This window comes from Sciurus carolinensis, chromosome 2 (genome assembly GCF_902686445.1).
Source record: "Sciurus carolinensis chromosome 2, mSciCar1.2, whole genome shotgun sequence".
In the NCBI taxonomy this organism is placed as follows: domain Eukaryota; kingdom Metazoa; phylum Chordata; class Mammalia; order Rodentia; family Sciuridae; genus Sciurus; species Sciurus carolinensis.
The window spans coordinates 96,094,032-96,114,710 of record NC_062214.1 but is presented as its reverse complement, the minus strand read 5'-3'; the positions used below and the strand labels follow the sequence as shown (position 1 = coordinate 96,114,710).

Genomic DNA, 20,679 nt, shown 5'->3' with positions numbered 1-20,679 from the left:
TGAAAAGTCAGTTGCTACAAGTTTTTTCTTATTAAATAATTGATTTGTATCCAACTTGCTTCCTAAGAGCATTAAGTGTCTTGGTCACCTGGAATAGGTATTATCAGTTGATAAATATGGACGGCAAGATGCAACTTACCAGAAGAGGTGCTTGGCAAGGGTGATGTTGTTAGAGCACTTGACTTTTAATAAATTAGAAACTGCAACCAGGTAGGAACAGTGTGCATGCTGTAGTCTAGCTTCCGTTCTGTATCATTTCTCCCTCTAACTCAACAAATCCCTAAAGATTTTAAAATAATGGACAGTTACCAGAATTTTCCAGATATAAATGAGGGGCTGATTTTAAGAACCTTTGAAGATTTGCTCAGCCACTAACAAGAACTGTACAGTGTGCTTAAGTGGCATGGATTCTAGGTTTTCATCCTCTCATGATTTAGCATTCTCAGGATCCTGAATTTTCAGCTGGAGTCAGATCATTTGTGAATAGAAATTATTGTCATTCGGCAATTATTGACTTCAACTTTTAAAAAAAATACTCAAAGATTCCCTACTCCATGTATATATAGTTACACTTTTCTTAAGGTTGTAGAAAATCAATCGCTCATAAAATTTACATATTGAAAGTTCTTTGCTTGGGGAAAATACACAATAATTTAGAAAATAAGCTTGTATGTGTCAGGCAGGCCAAAATCGAGAAAGAACATGAACTCAAAAAATTGAACTAGGGTAACATGAAGAGAAAAATCATACATTTTCTGATCTCTGAGAGACTTCCTACTCCATCCATTCAAGTATACTTACATTCCTCACCTTCCCCTGGCAGGAAGTCCTGGCTGCTCTGACCATATTCACTCTCAGAATTTAGATAGGGGAGTTAGAATAAAAGGAGAGAAAATAAAAGTCAATGATTCTTTGCATTCTAGTCACTGCTTATTGGAAAATTGCTCTAGGCAAGACAGAAATTCTTGTGTCATAAGCCTTGACAATTAGGCTCCAAAGAAAAGAGCAGTTGTCACCACAGACTGATTTCAGCCCTACGGTGACTTGTGGTTCCAAAAAATGAAGCAAATTCAGTTATGATGCTTAGTGCTCTGAAGAAAACAAAAAGGAGGAAGTGAACTAAACATTTTTTTTTTTTTGCAACTGAAAAAGTTAAAAGCCTCCTATTTCTCCACACACAAAAATTGTTTTGTTATCCCATTCTTTTAAAGGTGAAGTGAAAGTTGCTTTCAACCATTCCCTGCTCTGCTAATGTAGCATGTCTTTTCAGTGTGAGATTATGATACATATTTTTTGATTTTCATGGTTCCTTCTCACAATTCCCTCCCCAAGGCAATTCACAGAAACTTTAATCATCCCTGCCTTTCTATCTTCAAGCAGCCATAAAGAGATTTCTAGCTTACCTTGTGTGATAGTAGATAATAAGACCCCCATTTGAGAAGGGGTCCTGCCCAAGACCCTGGAGGAAGCAATGCTACATAGAGGGGCGAGACGAATCTGAACAGACAGGACTTGCTGTGTTTCCCCTTCCAGTGTTTTTGTTTGGTTTTGGTGCTGGGGATTAAAACCAAGGCCTTGTGCATGCCAAGCACACACTCTATCACTGAACTATCCCTCATTACCCCAGCAGTCTTATAGCATTACATCATACTCTTTGTCCAATCACATTTTCACAAGGTGATCCAAACTTTAATCACATCTCTGCAATGAAGTCTCCTCTCCATAAAGATTCACAAGGACAGCAGAACATGTGAAGTTCCTGGAGGGAGTGCATCCATTGAGGGCATGCAAACTCTGCCCCTCTCCACATGCCTTATGCATTTCTTCATCTGTATCTTCATCTTTAGAACAAACCTGTAAACCTGGGTAAACATTTCCCTGACATCTGTGAGCTGCACAAGCAAACTAGCTGAACCCAAGGAGGGGTCATGGGAACCCCAAATTATAGCTGGTATGTCAAGCACAGGTAAGACAACCTGGGGCTTGTGAATGCCACCTAAGGAGTTGGGGCAGGGGGTCTTGGAGCACTATTTGGGGACTGAGCTCTCATCCTGCATGATCTGATACTAACTCCAGTAGACTGTATCAGAATTGAGTTGGAGGATGCCTGGTCAGTGTCCACTGCAGAGCTAATTACTTGCTTGCTGGTGGGAAGAAGTCTCCACACCTTTTGGGGTCAACAGACTGTTGGATGTGGATTATTGTGTTGTGAAAGCAGAGGAAAAAGTCTTTTCTATAACCAGAACTCAAGGTGGGGACTAAAGAAATCATTATCTTAATGTTGTATGTTGAAAAATTACATTTTGTATCTTCTGGTTAAAGGGAATCACTTTCTGAAAGGATTAATTTCCATGTTATATTTATTTCCTAAACTGAGCCCTGAGGTAATCTATAATTGTGATCATAATCTTCAACTTTGTTGAGATCCCTGGAGATGTGTAAACAGGTTTCTGCATAAGCTCAGTGTTTTTATAACCAATGTGTTTGCATGATTTTGATCAAAGATTATCCATATTTTTAAAAATTTCTTAGAAAATTTTTACTTTGCCTTGTTTTTCTAGTAAAAAAACAATTGCATGTTGACAAGGTAGGGGGACAGGAAGATTAAAAAGATGGCAGAGGATACGCAAGATTCATCAGTCCTTCAAAGTTGTGAGATTAGTTTCTCTCCCAGAGATTAGAATCTCTCCCTGGGAGTCTGATGTCATTTTTCTCACGATTCTCAAAATCTGCTCCAAGAGGAAGCATCTCAAACTCATTTACACTATGGTGTAAATGACACACATAAAGACCTAGTGGTAGCATTAAGAGAGGAGAAAGTCCCTAAAAAATTCTTTGTAAATTACAACTAAAATCATCCAGTTATAAGCCAAAAAGTGGCTCTAATTTGACCTTTTAGACATTCAGATAGATAGATTTTTTCATCTTTACTCGTGTTAGGGAATGGTTCACAATACATCTTCTCCATTGCAGAGAAAAGTTTTAAAAACTTTGAGCCACAATTATAATGAGCTCAATTATAATAATTTTATATTAATAATAATAATGAATAGTTAGCTGCTTTTTTACTGTCCTATAAACAGTTGGAAAAAATGGAGGGCTGAAGGAGAGAAAGTAACTGACCCAAACCAAGAAAGCATCAAACTTGATTTCTTTCTAATTCTGGAGCCTACATTTTCTGAAGCACTTCCCATTTCTGGAATCCCTTGGGGAATGGCCCTTATAAATCAGACTTCCTCTCCTTCAGCGTTGCTGTAGATGGGGGCCATGAGGTAGCTGTTATTTGCTTGTGAGCGTAGGAGTTGAGTTGATGGGTATGCTGGTGAGATCAGCCGCTGTACCCCAGCGCCAGTGTCTTCACAGTGAACAGACAGGTGTGAGGTAAAGACAGAACAGAAGACCATTGAGGCCTCTGCACCTGTGCTGTTGGCCTAGGGGCATCCAGCTGCAGACCCTGCGTTAGCACTGAGACCCCCATGGGAACTCACACTGTCCACCTGCTCCTGCTGTGTTACTTGACTTCATTATGATCTTGAGCAATGAATTCAATTCCTTTGAGTCTTAGTTTCTTCAAAAGGAGCTAACAGTGTTTTTGTGAACACTGAATACACATTACATGTAAATTTCCCAACCTAGGAAATGCCTGTTAAAGGCCTGCTTCCTTTCCCCTTCTCAGTGCCCTTCCCTCATCTACTTGAGAGGACTTCTTGTGTTTGGAAACAGCTACTGTGTCTTCTCCTGTGCATCTTAAGGTACCTTTTTCCAGCTTCTGGGGTGGAGTTGTACCCATATACAAATGGGATCCCATAAATATGCATACGATTACAATTTATTTGTTTTGGTGCTGGGGAATGAACTCAGGAGTGCTTAACCACTGAGCCACATCCCCAGCCCCTTTTTATTTTGAGACAAGATCTTGCTAAGGTGTTTAGAAACTCACTAAGTTGCTGAGGCTGCCTTTGAACTTGTGATTCTCCTGCCTGGTAAAATCTGTTTGTTGGGTTGAACTTCCTAGAATTTCTAGTCATTGCGAGTCTTTTCTCATAGGGGCTTTGTTTGCTCCTCATTAGTCTATATGCCTTCCTCTCTTTTCAAACGTTCCAGCATTCTTTGATACAAAGCTTATCTTACTGAAGATGCTGAGGCAAACAAACCAAAAGCTTCCATATTTCCTCCTGAAGTGGAATGGTATCCTTCCAGGGCTGAACTTATGATTAGGTTACATCTCCTCATAAAGTGGAGAGGCCCTAAATTCTTTTCTCACCCTGTCAGGCTTCTACATTACTGTGGCATCTTCAAGAGTTGGTTTTTGTTGTTGTTGTTGTTTTGGTTTTTTTTAAGCAATTACTTTTGTTAAAAGTAATAATCTTGATCTGCTGTGCTGTGAAGGGAAATAGAAAGGAGCCAAACTGGAACACAGAACATGGAGTGGGGAGAGGATTGGACAGTACAGAGGGATGGAAGGAGGAAGCAGATGGCTCATGGTGCTTAAGAAACTTCAGACACCACAGTGTTTCCTACTTCCTGCTCCTGCCCTCCTCTGCAACTTCATGACCAAGGTCACTCCTTGCTGGAGTCACAGAGTTCATAGTTCATAGTTCCATTCTGGGAGAACTCTTAGATATGCTAGCTATAGAAGCTCTAGGGCTTTAAATTATTATTCCAAAGTGTTTTTTGATCTTGGACTAGGTCTTCCTTATTAGGGTGCTTTTGAAACAAAAGAATATATGATTAGCATTCAGAATTAAATAGGAAAAATTTAAAAATAAGCCAGATTAAAAGAGACTTGGACTGTGCAGGCACAATTCAGTTTTGGTCTACTATACTGTTTATGATTCTCAGGTACTGGCAAGAGAGCCCTGACATAGGGGTGAACAGATAGTATTGACCATTTCTGTTGGTGGAGGAGATGAGGCCCAGGCCGATGTGATCATGTGTCCTGTGAATCAGCCTGGAGCAGCTACCCTGCCTTAGGTTCTTGGGTCTCCTTTGTGGTTTTCCTCCAGGGAGCATAGTGTGCTCATCTAGGTCCTTTTTTGTTTAAATCTTTCCTAGAAGAGGCAGAAAGGAAGGTGACCAATTCTATTCTTCCAGATGTTACAAGTGTACTGTAATTAAGAGACTCACCCAAGATCACCCAGCCCTTGAATGCAGTTGGACTTGATATCCTGACTTCAGTCATTCCTAATGTACGATCATTGGAGAGAATTAACTCCTTTCATGGGAAACTTAACTAATTTTTATAGCTTAAAATACAATAGGCATTATAGGTGTCAAAAGATTGTTCTGTGGAAAAGACATGATCACAACAGGGAAATTCTACAGACGATCTTCTCTCGGAGTCTCTGGATCTCTTTGCCACCTGCACATTTGAGCCTCTTGTAACATCTGGGTTCTGAGGTGGTTCAACCACTTCTTCGTGGCTCTGATGAATGTGCTGACCATGCATTACACTGTTTTTCCTCAAGTGCTTCCATTTTCTGGATCCTCCTGGAGACCATCCATTTGGCTTAGTGCAAAGAACCTACAGGGAAATGGACTTCCAGGGACCCTGTAACACCTCTCTCTTACTTTATGGCTCATCGGCACCCTGCCTTTTCTGTTTCCTCCTTGCTTGGTTCTTCTAGCTCATTGCTTTGCAAAGTCCTCCCCCACTCTAAGCCTAAGATGATCAAGATTGAATGTCACACAGAGCTTGAGCTGTCAGTTTACCTGCAGCTGGTAAGTCAGAAGTCTTTGCTGTTAGCAGTGCTCTGGCTGATTCTGGTCACAGAAGGTACTATAGTTTGGATTTTGAACATCCCCACAAAGTCCCATGAGTTAAAGGCTTTGCTGCTAGCCTGTGATGCTATTGCCAGGTGGTAGAAACTTTCAGATATGGGGCCTAGTTGGAGGAAGTTGGGTTATTTGGGGTGTGCCCCTGAAGAGGTGTGGGGACCCAACCCCTTCCTCTCTTGCTCTCTCTGCTCCCCAGCTGCCTTGAGGTAAGCAGCTTCCTATACCTTGTGTCCCTACCAGGATGTACTATTCCACCACAGACCCAAAGACAAGGGAAATAAACAACAGGAACTGAAACCTCTGGAATCATGAGCCAGACTCTCCCCACTGATTGTGATGTCATTGCTATCATGTACCAGTTCACATAAGTGAGTGTTTTTATGTCTAGACTATCCAGTTCCGGTGATCTATTTTTACAAACTTGCTCTAGTGTCACATGGCTTTTGCTATAATCGCTTAGTAAATATCTTTTGTTTTTATCATTGTTTTAGCTATTTTTAAACTTTTATTCCTTCATAAGAAGTATATGGTCTATTTATCAAAATTCCTTAATGACACTGTCAAAAATTTGGTTGGAATTACATGAAATTTATATATTATTTTAGGTAGAATGTGACATTTTTAAAATATTGAATTTTCTTATCCATGAATATGAAACTGATCTTCTTTCATACCTCTGCATTTTATACTTCGTATTAAAATTTCATAATTTTCTTTGTATTAGTAATACACATCTTTTGTTGGATATATTTCTAGGTGCCCCAAAGTTTTTGTTGCTATTATAAACTACTTTTTGAGCTTTTAAATAAGTAATTATTGAAATCGGCAAATAAAATTATTTATGGTATACAACATGATGTTTTGAAATATGTGTACAAGATGGAATGACTGAATTGAGCTAATGAACGTATGCATTACCTTACATAGTTTGTGTGTATGTGTGTGTGTGTGAGAACATTTAAAATCTAGTCTCAGTGATTTTTAAGTAGACAGCACATTGTCATTAACTATAATCACTATGTTCTATGGTAGATCTCTTGAATTTATTCCTCCTGTCTTTCTGGAATTTTGTATTCTTTGACCAACATCTCCCCAATCTTTGGTAACCACCATTTTACTCTCTGCTTCTATCAGTTCAATTATTTTAGATTCCTCACATGAATGAAATGATGTGGTATTTTTGTCCTTTTGTGCTTGACTTAATGTCATTTAATGTAATGTCCTTATTTCATTTAACATAATGTTCATTCATGCTGACACAGATGACAGAATTCTCTTCTGTTTTTAAAGGTTGACTAGCATTCTATTGTGTCTGTATACCCTAATTTCTTTATCCATTCCTCTGTTGATGGACACTTGGATTGGTACTGTATCTTGGCTATTGTGAATGGTACTGCAATCAACATTTGCTTCTTCTAGTTTTTAAGTGTTTACCCTCAAATTTTTAAAGAAATGTACTCTTGAATTAAAAGTAAATCAACATCTCTTCTGAACAACATCAAAACTTTTTCACACCCTAATCCATCTGACATATCATTATTGTCTAATATTTAAATTCTTCATTATTTTTGTTGTCAATTTTTAATAGTGAGTACTTATTTAAATTTGCTATCATATACTGGTTTGTTTCTAAGAGTTTCATCATACATCTATTACCTTCTTTCAGGGTTGATTCTCGTGGAGTACTTTCTTTTATATATGTATATTTATACATATATATTTGGATGACATATATATGTTGAAATATATAAAAATATAATATATATATATATATATTTACCTATTTATAGACCTTTATTTTATTCATTTATTTGTATGTGGTCCTGAGGATCAAACCCAGTGCCTCACACATGGTAGGCAAGTGCTCTACCACTGAGCCACAACCCAGCCCTGGAGTACTTTCTTAAGGAAATCTTTCAGGATGTGTGTGTGAGAGACAAATTATTTCAGACTTTGTCTGAGTAGTTACTTGTGTTATGAGCAACAGGTTATGGTAAGTTTTAGGTCAGTGGTCCTTTTCAAAGGGTTATTGCTCTTGGCAAAACTGTCTTCAGTCTCATTTTGGTTCTTAAGAATCTGCCTTTCTCTGGCTACTAATGAAAGTTCTCTTTGTTTTTTATTCTGACTTTTCACTACAGTATGAAGGATGAACTTATTTTATTTCTAGGGCTTTGGGATTCATTGTTCGTCTTCAATTTTTGCCACTTCTGAAAAATTCTCATCTTTATTACCTTGCCTTTCCTGCAGTCTCTCTATTTTCTCTTTTTAGAATTTCCAATATATTTGTATACAAGCTTGACCCTCTCACTCTTTTTCTTTATTTCTCTTAACTGTTCTTTTATATTTATTTCTCTTTTTCTCATAATCCATGATGAATTTTGTATAGTTATTGTCTCAAGTTTATCTTCCAATTTACCAATTCCCTATTTGATTGTATCTAATCTTCTGTTTAACACCTTCATTGAGTCTTCATTTCTGGTAAAATATTTTTTATTTTTGCAAGCTTTGTTGGTTTTTCTTTTTCTTAAATTCTTTTCTCACACACTTAGTTCCAATATATTTATCTTTTTTTTGGTGGTGGTGGTTCAGGATTGGACCCAGGGCCTTGTGCACGCTAGGCAAGCACTCTACCAACTGAGCTATATCCCCAACTCCTAATATATTTATCTTATTTTAGGAAACTACATTCATATCCAGTTTTGGAGGAGCTAATCATTTCGCTTATTTATTATCCACTGTCATTTGTGAAGTACCTCTTTCTTCAGCCTTTTGTAAATTTGCCTTGTAAATTCTTCAGGGAGGTTTATGTTTCTCTGTGGGAATTTCATGGGGTCCAAAGTTGTGGAGTCATTCTTCTAGAGCAGAAATTCACATGCTTCTGCTGGTTTCCCCTGGTATAAAACCAGCTAGAGAAGATTATTATAAAGTGGAAAACTGAAACAAGAAGATCAATGGATGCAGGTGCCTGGTGAAGAGTATTGTCCCTAAAGAACAGCTTTCTGTTTCCTTTCTCCCTAAGAGGGATGTGTGACCATGAGTAACCAAGAGACCCCATGCTTCCTCCACACAAAGCTGGTCCCGTTCAAGTCCTTGGACCTTGAGTCAGCAGCTGAAGGGAGATTTACCTGTGGTCTTCCCCTCATCAGCAATGAATACAAAGAGCCAGTCTTACCTGGGAAGTCTCACAGTTCCAAAGGACTTGGGGAGAAAAGTCTGTTCTGAGTCACTGCTGTAGGAGCTGCAGACTGCAGAGCCATACTTAATTCTTCCCAACAGTACTGTTTTTAATCCCTGAGTTTTCATTTTGACCCAGAAAAAGTTGTTATTTTCATTGACTTTCAAAAGGGAACTATTTCTTTTTTTACTTTCCAGAAGTGGGTTTGGTTGGTTTTTCTTTAGTGACAAAGTTTATTACATCACCTTCTCATTCCTTGACAAGAAAGGAGAACATAGGAGTAAGAGCAGAAGTTGGCTCCTCTTTACTCATCGATGCTGTGAAGATGCAACTTAAAATAAAAGGCTGTGAGGAATAGAAGTCTCCTAAAGGTGATCTAACAACCACTGGAGCTATTCAGATTGCTGAAGCAGTCTAGCAGTGAAGTCTTCTCAATACATCAAAGGGCACCTAGTTTTATGTCTGGGGTATGATTGCCGAGTTCACTGAACATGCAAAGCAAAGCAAATGACTTAAGAGAAAATATGACAGCAAAATGTGACCCATTTCTCCATCTTAGGTTGACCAATCATGCAAAGTCATAGACCTGACATTGCCAGTCAAGAACACAAGGTCCAGTTCCTCTCGTCATATCACCAGCTCACATAGCTAAGATTCAGTTTGGAAATCTAGACTTTCTTATAAGAAAACCTCCCCCTAAACTTATGAATCTAACAACAGGTGATTGGTTAAAGAAGTGGGGTAGATCCAAGCAATAGACAACTCTGTGACTATTAAAGATAATGTTGCATGCTGATTTGCAAAAACCAAATGAAAAAGCAGGCAGAAAAAGGTATGTGTAAAATACTCCTTCTTTTACACACACATGCACATGCACACAAACATACTCACACACATTTTTGACAGAACATACCAGAAAGTATTGGTATTAGTTCACTGTGGAGAAGAAAATTTTGAAATATGGGGAGGAAAGGAGACAAATGTCTCATGTTTATTGTGTACTCTTTCATAATTTGAAAATTTGTGCATGTTTATATGTATTTTCTTTAACCTTTTGGTCCCCACGAAACAGCTTACCCCGTGGAATACATCTCTTCCAAGTCTTTTAAGGAATTGCTCAAAAGTGTTCTGAAAAACCACTAGTACCATAAGATGAAAATGAGAATAATAAATAATATAAATGCATAATTAGTTTCTTATTCTGGCCCTTGGGATTGTGATCAAGTTCCTTTCCAGGTCAGCATTTGGAATGAGTTGAGAATTATGAATGCCTGGAATGCATCAGAATGGGAAAAGATTGTTTTTCTCAGCCTAGTGGAGATCATAGAGTTTAGTCACCTCTCATTTCTGAGGCCCGAGTTGGTTCTTGATACTCTTTTCTACTTGAAGAGCACTGACATTGGCCACTTGCCCGCTCACCTGACTCCCAAGTCATAGATTCGTATCATTTTATGAGCCTTCCCTAATACCATCTCTTTTCCAGTACAGCTGATTCTCTTTTTTCATACTTTTAAAATTACAATTATTCAGTCTCAGTAATTGTACAATTAATGGGTTTCCATGGTGACATTTCCAGACATGCATATATCATGCTTTGAATGTATCTACCTCCTTCACTATTCTTATACTCCCCTCTCTCTTTCTTAACCAGATCCCTGTCCTCTTTCCCCTTCCCTAATAGTCTGTTATCTATTTTAAAGTCTTATTTTTAAAGTTTCCATATATGAGAGAAAATATACAGTACTCAACTTTCTACATCTGGCTCATTTTGCTTAACATCATGATGACTTCCAGTTCCATCCTTTCCCCTGCAAATGACATGATTTCGTCTTTCTTTATGACTGAATAACCCTCCTTTGTGTATATATGTTGTATTTTCTTTAATCACTCATTCATTGATGGGCACCTAGGCTGATTACGTATTTTGAGTTTTGTGAATAGTGCTGCAATAAACGTGGAAGAGCAGGTATCTCTTCTGTATGCTGACTTTATTTCCTTCAGTTATATACTTGGGAATGGGATAGTTGGGTCATGTGGCAGTTCAATTTTTAGTTTTTTGAGGAACCCCCAAAGTGCTTTTCATAGTGGTTGTATGAATTAAAATGCAAGTTTGATTTGCATTTCCCTAATGGCTAAAAACATGGAGCATCCTTTCACATATTTGTTGGCCATTTGCACTTATTCTTTTGAAAACTCTCTGTTCAGATCATTTGCCCACTTATTGATTGGATTACTCATTCTTCTGCTATTAGGGCTTTTTTCTAGTTCTTTACACATTCTGGGTATTAATCCTTTGTCAAATGAATACCAACAAAGATTTTCTCCCATACCATAGGTTGCCTCTTTACTCTTTTGGTTGCAGAAGTGTTTAGTTTGACTGCTGTCCCATTTGTCAATTCTTGTTTTTGTTTCCTAAGCTACTGGAGTCCTATTCAGGAACGTGTGTCCTGTGCCAACATCTTGAAGTGTTTCCCTACGTTTTCCTCTGGTAGTTTCAGAATTTCAAGTCTTAAAATGTAAGATCCATTTGAGTTGATTTTTTCACAGGGTGATAAATAGGATTCTAGTTTCAGTCTTCTACATGGTTGTCCAGTTTCCCCAGAACCATTTGATAAAGAGGCTGTCTTTTCTTCAACATATGTTCTTGGCATCTTTATCAAGATTCAGATGGCCGTAGATATATGGGTACAGCTGGTTCTTGAGGGGTGGTTGATCTCATTCTGATATCTTCTCAGGCTGCAAGCCACCAAACACTTTTAACCTGAATGTCCAGATTTCAGCCTTGGTTCTTTGTGACTATTTTTGTTATGACTGAGAAAGTTTTATTTTCCAGTTGAAAGACTAACTGCCTGGAAAGCTGTGCATAAATATGCATTCCGTCCTTATAAAGGGAACAAGCAGACCCACAGAGGCAGTGGTATTGTTACAGAAGGAGCACAGGGTAGGGAGTCAGAAAATCCGACTCCAAATTCGGATGTTACCACTTTGTAGCAACATGATTTTTTTTTAATTCACTCCATGTTTCAGTTTTTAAATGGGAGTGAAGTGCTGGGAGATATGACAGGAGGGATGTATGTGAGCCTATGTGGCCTACATGTATATTTGTACGTGCTTTAATATTCTTTTCCCCATCCAGCAGTCAAAATTATACGCAGTTAAAGCTTGGACCCAAAACTTACTACTTATGTGAATGTAAGATGTTGTCTTAATCTCTCCAAGCTTTGATTTCCTTACTTGTAAAATGGAGAGAGTAAGAAGATCTGAATCATAAGGCCATTGTGAGAACTAATGGGCTAATGTATAGAAAGCGCTTATTTCACAAAAATGCACTCAGGAAACATTAAGCGTTATGGTGGTGGTTAATAGTAACCATTATATGTTTGGATACAGTCACATACCTGGATAGGTAGATATACACAGGTGGAGTAGCATGGGTGTAGGACATCCATGACATAGGCTGGAGGACCAAGGTTTTCAGACAATGCTGTGCTGACAGCTTGCCATTTATTGCAGAAAGCAAAATGATTACAGACGCAGGGAAACCTCTGGGAATTCCCATATTGACTCCCTTCTCAAGGATGAGGATTGTGGATTTGGTCTCTCTATGACTACTGCTATGGATAAAAGTTTTGCCTGTAGTGAATCTTTCATGTGCTTTGGCCTCCTGTCTTGCTATGAGATTTCTCCCTCTTGTACATGCTGTTATCATTATGATGCCATCCACCATTAGGTTCTCACCAGCACTGAGCCAGTGATGAAAACATACCCTCAAAATTCCAATGCTGTGAGTTAAATAAGCCTCTTTTCTTTATAAAGTACCTCTGCCTAGGCATTTCATTATAGTAACAGAAAATGGACTGATACCCAGGAGACCTTCTATTAGAATTTGAATTTCCTCACATGCAAGACCAATCCTTTTCTTTTTCATCCTACCACTTGGCAAAATTCATTGAGGCAATAACATGCAAAACATTTTTCTTTCTTTTCTTTTTTTTTTTGCGGTGCTGGGGATCGAACCCAGGGCCTTGTGCTTGCAAGGCAAGCACTCTACCAACTGAGCTATCTCCCCAGCCCGCAAAACATTTTTATTTCAGACAATATCAGAAGAGACAACTTGATCTTATAGCATCTTGTATGCCTTTATTAATGTAATCTCAGTAATATTATATGAAGTGATTCCATAATTTGGGGAGACAAATCTCAAAATATTCAACATCTATTTAGTAAGGCCAGAATATAAAACTGTATCTCCAGTTTCTCTGGGCATAAATGCTTAAGCCATTCATTAAGAAGTTTATAACACTGATGACAGTACCACACTTTAGGCATAATTTCCTTGTGATTCTCATCACTTTTTGGCTTACTCAGTTGTGTATCTTCCTTTCCTGCAAGTCTGCAAGCTCCTGGAAGAGGTGTGCCTGAGTTTTTGCATCTCTGCTACCACCAGGCACCATGTTTTGTTCTTTGAATTTTGTACTACAGATATGGAGGAACAAATTAAGGAAGGGTGGAATAACTGAGTAAATTCCAAATATGAATTAGGGTGCTTGTATATTTGGGGAATACTAATTTCCCACAGTTTGAATTTTTCAAAGGCAGATTCTGAAGCACAAGTCTGGATATTACTACTTGTCTTGCACAGTGCACTTGAGGACAGTTTAGTGTAAGTGAAGGACACACATGTTAACTTTAGGTTCAGAATATCTTTACACTAGCTCTGTCATCCTTTGAATTACTTAATTTCTTTGTCCCAGGGTTTCTTTAGATGGAAATAGGAGAGATTTCTTCCCACTTGGATTATTATGGGAACCAAATTATATGCATGTGTGTGTGTGTGTGTGTGTGTGTGTGTGTGTGTGTGAATATATATGTAAATATATCTATCTATATATATATACGGAACAAATAGGTTGATTTAAAATAGGAGTTGCCATAGATATGCTCTTTTAGTACTGACTTCTGAGTTATGAACATTTATAGCATATAATGACAAATTACCTACTTGAAGCCATTTTTAATTTGTCATGTGTTCCTTTTCTATTTTCAAGAAGATCTGTGGCAGCATAAAAGGTGAAACCCTCATACATAACTCATGTATGGGTTGCTCTATTGCTGCCTGCTTGTGGCCTAACAAACATGCCACAGTCTGGTACTATTGGATTAAAGGAGGATAGTTGTTTGCTGTAAAAGTCTTTTGAAATAGACATCATTACCCCACATACATGTATTTTACACTAATGGTATGAATCTACATCGTGCACAACCATAGAAACAAAATGATATACCCCATTTGTGTACAAAGAATCAAAACACAGTCTGTACAAATAAAAGAAACATAAAAAAATTTTTAAAAATAATCAAGACACACTGGCTGAATGAGATTTGGAGGTACTTGGGCATTTTGAAATGGCCACCTTAGTTACATCTTTGGTTCTGGTTCAGTTACTTCTTTGGCTTTGGCTCTATTTCTTTGGCTATAAGTTTCTAACAGGGCAGGTAGTGTTGGGGAAATTGTTTGACACCATGGGTCTTAATGTTGAGAATAGATATGGATTCTTTGGCTTTGGCTCTATTTCTTTGGCTATAAGTTTCTAACAGGGCAGGTAGTGTTGGGGAAATTGTTTGACACCATGGGTCTTAATGTTGAGAATAGATATGGATTCTTTGGCTTTGGCTCTATTTCTTTGGCTATAAGTTTCTAACAGGGCAGGTAGTGTTGGGGAAATTGTTTGACACCATGGGTCTTAATGTTGAGAATAGATATGGATTCTAAATAAGACCCTTGCTGACAAATGCCACAGCATTCTGTGTGGCTAATGCATATGGTTCAACAGTGTAGAAAAGGTCCATTCCAGCATTATCTCCAAGCCCCACCCAGGCCACTCACTTTAAGTATTAGATAAATTTGATCAGCATTAGGATGTACAGAACCATGAACTTCAGAAGTGGAGCAAGAAAGAAAAGAGTGTTAACTCTGCTCTTCTGTCTAGTTTTCCACTAGTGAGTCCTTGGCATCTAATGAAAGTTACCATGAGTTAGAAACCAAGCCAATAAAAAGCAGGAAAACAGGTCTTGCATAAATTGAAAAAGCTGGGTAAAATCACCAACATATCTAGTTGATTTCTGAGAAAGCAAGAGATTGAAAAATAAAGGAATTTTCTCTCTAGGTCACTAGGAAGCTTAACCAAGATAATTATATCTATTGTCACCAGAAAATCACTTGACCAGGAATTAGGCTCCCAAATTAACTGCAACCTTAATCTTTTCTCCTCAAAATGCTGTATCTGGTTTACAGTGAGGCCATTTATACTGGATAAATTGATAACAGATGGCTGCTGCCTGGGGTCGCCAAGTCCTTAGCTTTCCTGGACAGCCTTTTGCTCTCAACAGGCAAAGAGAAAAACTGATGCACCTCTTCTGCGTCCTATAGAAAACTGTGTCCTTCCTGAATATTTCCACTCATTCTGGGGAGCATTGGTTGTTTCTGATGACCTACTCTATTCATTGTAATGGTCAAGAGTTTTGTGACAGAGTGCTGGTTCTGTTTCCTTATGATGGTGCAAAATTGGGCAAGTTGCTTGACCTTTCTCAGTCTCATTTTCCCCAGCCATGAAGTGGAGGTGGTGATACTTCACTCCTAGAGTGATTGTGAGTTAATGATGGAGTAATGATAGAGCAATACAGTATGCTTAGCATGGAACCTAGAGCAAAAGAATGCATCAAATAGATGGTAGCTGGTATTTGTATTCCTTTATTTACCCTAGACTGATGACTCAAGATGTAAACATTTTACAAAAGGAAGATACAAGGCACTTTATTTTTTTCATATTTGGACAGTGTTTCATGCATCAGGGAATCACAGGCTTTTTGCAAAAATTACAAGTTTCCCTGGTGGTCCCTAACCCAAGGTTGTATGCATTCACACACTTTTTGCAAAGGAATTCCTAAAATTCATTATCTACTGCTTTTCTGAAAGGCCTCAGTTTTTACATACTCTTCAAACAAATATTTATTGAGTGTCTGTTATGCACCATGTGTTTTGCTAGGAACATCTCGTTTTACACTTTAAAGGAAGTAATAAATATGCAAGAGATTTAAGAAAGGTCAAATACAATAAAACCTGTGGGCTGATTCTTCCCTCTCCCCATCCCCAGCAATTCATTTCATGGATAATCACTTCATCATGTTAGGTTTCACATTGTGTCCAGTAAACAGCTCATGACAGGGGTCATGGCTCAATTGGGAACTTATCAGCACTCCCAAATGGTATTTCTTAGAAATTATACCTCTTATTGTTCACAACTTACATTCCAACTAACTTTTTCTCTTTTTCTTCTTTCTCTTGACAGTAAGGAAAACTTTTTTTTCTCTTGCTTATGTTTTAATATTTTCTATCTTTCATCAAATATTGTTTGAATATGGACTATAGAGAAGAATGAGCCACCCTGATGGGCATTGTAATTTTGGTGGGGGACCAAAAATAAGATGGCATATAATGAAAGAACGATGTATGGTTGCGATTGAAGAGGTGAGCAAAGACTTAATTTATCATTAAAAAGTTCCATGAAGGAGGCAGGATTTTAATTCAGAGTTAAGAATAGATTGTCTAGTGGGGGAGGTGCAGGGAAGGAACATTCCTTCTGTGAGGTACAGTGTGAGCAGATGTGCAAAGGTGGGAATGACAGCCATCAACTCCAAGAACTCAGAGTGACTGGTATGCAGCCTGAGTGAGCTAGGAGTCCTGAGACAAGGCAATGGAGTGCCCTCAACACCAGCAGGAGGATTTGTGTCGGCACTTCCTGAGCAGTGGAGAGGTTGCAGCATGTCTGCAGCTGTGACACCTAGCAGGGCCAATGTGTGGTGAGAGGTTGAAAGTGGAGACACTGGTTGGAGATTATAGAAGGTTCAGCAAGATATGGCACTCATTGGCTATGGGTAATCAAGAGAGGGAAAGGAAGAAATACCAGATGATTCCAGACTGTTCAGCCTGGTGATTAGGAATGGTGGGGAGCACCTCTCACCATTTAATCACACATCAGTTCTTCCTTTCAAATGTTTTCCTTCCATTTTCTCTGAAATTCTTTCTGTTGCTTCTGCCTTACACAGAACCTGATAATAAACACAGCATTTTTCTGTTTTTATCTTTCCTACCCAAAACACCAACTATGGAATGTTCCATCTTTGGAGAGTAATCACAAATACCAAAACAACTTGAAGGTCTTGTCAGCTTCATACTTTCCCTGTCTCCTCAAAATCATTAGAAACAGCAACTATTTCTAATGTCTGTCACAGATGTATTTTCTACCTTATTTGTATGACCAGTAAGTGAGTTAAATTCATGGGTGCAATTGTCTTAACTCATTCACTCTGAACTGGTTTTCTTTTGAGTTTACATTTAAAGCAATATCCTACATTTATTATCGCCCTTTGCTGTTTAACTAGTGCCTTCATTAATGTTATCTCATTTGACCCTTTATTGAAAAATCCTAGGACAGATTTCTTTTTCCCCTTTAATAGAGGAGCAAGCTGAGACTGAGAAGCAATGCATTCATTTATACAACCAACAAGCCTGATAAAAATGCATAGGATCTGATTACTTAATTACCTCCAATATATCAGAAACTGTTATAGATACAAAGAAATTTAATATGCAATCTTGAGAATTTTCTTTAAAAATTGCAAAAGCCAGTCAATGCAGTGCACCATATGGGAGAAGATGTCCATTTCTGCAACCTAGAGCTTATCAAGGTGAGATTCTCTGGAAGTCTGAGGAGCCCCAGGGACCAGAGATGAAGGGACAGGTATTCAGGAGAAGAGAGAATTCAGGGAGGACACCATGCTCCCTCCACTTATTGGGATGTGAAAAAGACCTATGGTCTTAAGAATGGGTCTGAACAGACTCTGGAACCTACATGATGCTCACCTTTGGAACCCTGTTGTGAAGAAGCCACCATGTTGTTATGAAGACAGGCCACAGAAGGAAGTCATTTGTAGGTGTTTGGACCAATGCTTCAGCTAAGGTATCAGTTGGCAGCTGACATCGACCACTAGATGCATGAATGCATGAGCCTTCAGATAATTCCAGTTCTCTAACCCTGAAATCAGCACATTTGAATACAAATGGAGCAGAGATGAGAGTTTGCCCTGACCAAACTCTGCCCAAACTAAAGATTCATAAGTGAAATAAATATGGTTATTATAAGCTTGAGGGTGATTAGTTATACAGTATTGGATAACTGGAACACAATGTTCATGTGATATTTTGAATTACTGTTGATCTTCAAGTCCATTAGTAAATGCTGAGTCAAGTAGAAGGTGGTTCTATTTGCAGAAAGGCAGTTAAGTAGGTTGGGTTGATGAGAAAAGAGAAAGCTTGGCGAATCTATCTGGAGAATTTGATAAGAGATGGATGAGAAGTTTTGGGAACACGTGAAAAGTAGATCTGTGGCTTGGTCATGTTCACTATTTCCTGCATGGTTTTGAGGTTTTTCAAACTCTTTTGGAGAAGGTAACTAGATTAAGCAGGTTAAGAAGGTAGAAGAGGTCTTTTGGGTTTATGTGATAGAAGGAGGTGTTGGTGGTAGACTCAGGAAACAATTCCCAACCAACAGAGACTACTAGACTACTAGCATACTATTGGCTGTTGGTATGGAAAGAAATCTTAGCAACTGTTTTCTAGCTAAGGAAACCAAAAACAAGCACTTGGAAAACAACTAGGTACTGACTGCATATAATAGATAGTGCAATTAAATTTCAGAAGAGAGGTCATGTTTGGTGAAAAGAATATTAATGGGTGATGAGCTTTCCTGATGGAGAGACCTGAAAAATAAAGACAGGATAGATATGATAGCAAGTTCTTTCTCTATCTAAGGGGGAAGCTGTGGTAATTCTGAAAGTTAAAACAGAAAATCATGTTGAAAATTTTTATCTGCAATACCTTGCAGGACAGTTTTCTCCTCTCCCTTTTGGAGGGAAAAAAAATACCCTGAACATACAGAAGGAAACCAGTGTGGGTGGCCAGTTTTCCACAATCAGACCATGATACACTAGAATATCCAAGATCCATTTGCCTGAACTTGGAATACAAGCACAGAAATAAAAGAAACAGGCAAAGAAAGACACTATTAGGCTATACTTGTGTTCTTTATTGCTTTTCAAGCTACAATAAATATATTTTAAAATTAAGACCCAATGCTGCAAATCTGGGCTGCAATCTCTTGAGTGGTTATTCTCGTGAGAATAACTAAAACTCCCACATTGTTCAACTCCATTTCCGTTCCTTTCCTGCAGCCCACAACATTGATTATCTTCTCTAGAAAAAGCAATTTCAGCATCTAGGGTGAAAGAGGAGAACATTTATCATAGTGAAATTTAACAGGCAAAGGTCCTCCCAGGTCCACTTGAGCCATTTAAAGCATTTATATTCCCTCCAGACTAGCACAAGTACATGTGCATCAGAGCCATGAAAAAGGGAAGGTGCTCATTTGGAAAGCAGTGACTGTTTGGTTTGGCCTGGCTCTGGGTGTGTCTCTTCTCAGCCCTGGTTGTCTAGACGGGTCATCTCAGCTGTCAGTTCTGTTTTATTCCTCTTTTCTGTAGATACTATTAAAATGCTAGTCAGTTTGGAAGTTGTGCCTGGAACATGTAATTGACTTTAAATGAAAAGCCAATGTGGGTTTAATTCTAACAGTGTTATAATAGATAGGGATTCTAGGGGAAAAAAATGTCAGATCTACGTGAAATTGGTAGGCCATGAATGAACTCAGGCTTTTTGTGCAAAGGGAAAGAGAACATGTTCCTATTGCAACTTTATCTAATGTTCAGTACAGGGTTTGGAGCCAAGACTGAGTGAAGTCTGAGTCTGCAATGTACTTGTGACGTGCTGAGCAAAGGCTTCCCTCAGAGGCCAAGCTCTCCTCCCTCTCCCTTCTGCCTAGCAGTTAGACATACAAGGTGGATGTAGCTTAGCACTGAGACCCATGGAACCTCCCAAGATCATCTGCATGCCATTTATCCTCTGTTTTCCTGGAGGAGTAAGCGGAAATCATTCTATGTATATTAAATATCTGCTTATAAATCCTGTTGCTGTGAAGGACCTCACAAATGAGCCCCCATGAGAGTGATATAGAATCGATTAATCTCTATCAGGAAATTGTGCACGACCTTTCATACTTCAGTTTTGGACTCTTCCCTTTTCATCCCTTGGTGAAGAGACATCATAGCTGGTGGTTATTTGCCTGAGAAGAAGCCTTCACATTTTTAATCTTGTTTATGAAACTTTTCCTCGTATCTTCTATTTCTTGCTTGATATTGAACCCTCCTTCAAGTCATAGTAGTCTCCCCTTATCCACAGTTTGGTTTTTTGTAGTTTGCTACCTGAAAACAACAAAAGAAGGGTAAGAATAATGCAACAATTTATTGGGAGAAAGAGAAAAAGAGAGAGAGAGAGAGAGAGGCCACACTCACATAGCTTTTGCTGCAGTATACTGTTAAAATATTATAATAATTGTATTATTAGTTATTGTAGTGAATCTTTTACTGTGCCTAATTTATAGATTAAATTTTATCATAGGTATTATGTTAGTTGATTTTTTGTGACGATAATAAATACTTGAGATAAATCAACTTATAAAGGGAAAAAATGTTTATTTGGGCTCACACTTTTGTAGGTTTCAGTTCATGAACAATTGGAACCATTGTTTTGGGCATGTAGCAAAGCAGAACAT

General features: G+C 38.3%; 1 protein-coding gene across 3 annotated transcripts in view; it reads left to right on the top strand.

The window, feature by feature from the left end:
- Positions 1-20,679, top strand: part of Aqp9 (aquaporin 9) — a 45,249-nt gene that overhangs the window by 4,363 nt on the left and 20,207 nt on the right. The gene's annotated exons all lie outside the window — the stretch shown is intronic.